Source organism: Microtus ochrogaster, unplaced genomic scaffold, assembly GCF_000317375.1.
Source record: "Microtus ochrogaster isolate Prairie Vole_2 unplaced genomic scaffold, MicOch1.0 UNK202, whole genome shotgun sequence".
NCBI lineage: Eukaryota > Metazoa > Chordata > Mammalia > Rodentia > Cricetidae > Microtus > Microtus ochrogaster.
The window spans coordinates 41,110-42,393 of record NW_004949300.1 but is presented as its reverse complement, the minus strand read 5'-3'; positions in this window follow the sequence as shown (position 1 = coordinate 42,393).

Genomic DNA, 1,284 nt, shown 5'->3' with positions numbered 1-1,284 from the left:
AATGTTGATACATTTGCTTATGGCACTAAAGCATGGGTAGAAGAAGCAATTTCCAATGGTAAAAGGAGACACCAGACTACTAAATGTTTTAATTGTGGCAAAATGGGTCATATGAAAAGGAATTGTAGACAATGGATTTTCAGAAATAATAATAATAATAATAATAACAATGCACCTTTCAGAAATAATAATAATAATAATGCATCTTCTAGAAATAACAGAAATAGTAGGACTCAGCCTAGAGGTTTATGTAGAAGATGTAGAAAAGGCAGACATTGGACAAATGAATGCATATCTACAAGAGATAGACAAGGCAACCTGATACATATGGGAAACGTGAGAGGAGGGGCCTCACAGGCCCCCATGGCAAACATGGTTCAGTCATTTCCAGTTTCTGCAGAGAACGTGCCTCGTCAGGACAATTAGGAAGCCCCATGCCTACTGTTACAAGCAATAATGATCAGAAAGATAAGTTACGTGTGTTTTGGCAAACTTCTTTTTTTTGTCGTTTTTTTTTTTATTTTACTGTGAAAAGGAAAAAAAAAGTTTAAGCCTCCTCCAAGCCTCCCTCTTCTTTCCCCCTCCTCCCACCCTTCTTCCCCTCCCCCCATTCCTCTACCCCTCCCTCTCCAGTCAAAAGAGCAGTCAGGGTTCCCTAGCCCTGTGCAAAGTCCAAGGTCCTCCACCCTCCGTCCATGTCTAGGAAGGTGAACATCCAAACTGGCTAGGCTCCCACAAAGCCAGAACAGGAAGTAGGATCACAACCCCGTGCCATTGTCCTTGGCTTCTCTTCAGCCCTCATTGCTCGCCATGTTCAGAGAGTCCGGGTTTATCCCATGCTTTTTCAGTCATAGTCCAGCTGGCCTTGGTGAGCTCCCAATAGATCAGCCCCACTATCTCAGTGGGTGGGTGCACCCGTCATGGTCCTGACTTCCTGGCTCATCTTCTCCCTCCTTCCGCTCCTCATTGGGACCTTGGGAGCTCAGTCCAGTGCTCCAGTGTGGGACTCTGTCTCTATCTCCAACCATCATCAGATGAAGGCTCTGAGGTGATATGCAAGATATTCATCAGTATTGCTATAGGATAGGGTCATTTCAGGTTCCCTATCCTCAGCTGCCCAAGGAAATAACTGGGCCATCGCCTTGGGCTCCTGGGAGCCTCTCCAATTTCAAGTCTTTTGCCAATCCTAAGGTGGCTCCCTTAACTAAGAATTGTGCTTCCGAGCTCCCCTATCCAACCTTCCTTTATCCCAATCATCCTGTTTCCCCAAGTTCCCCCCATCCT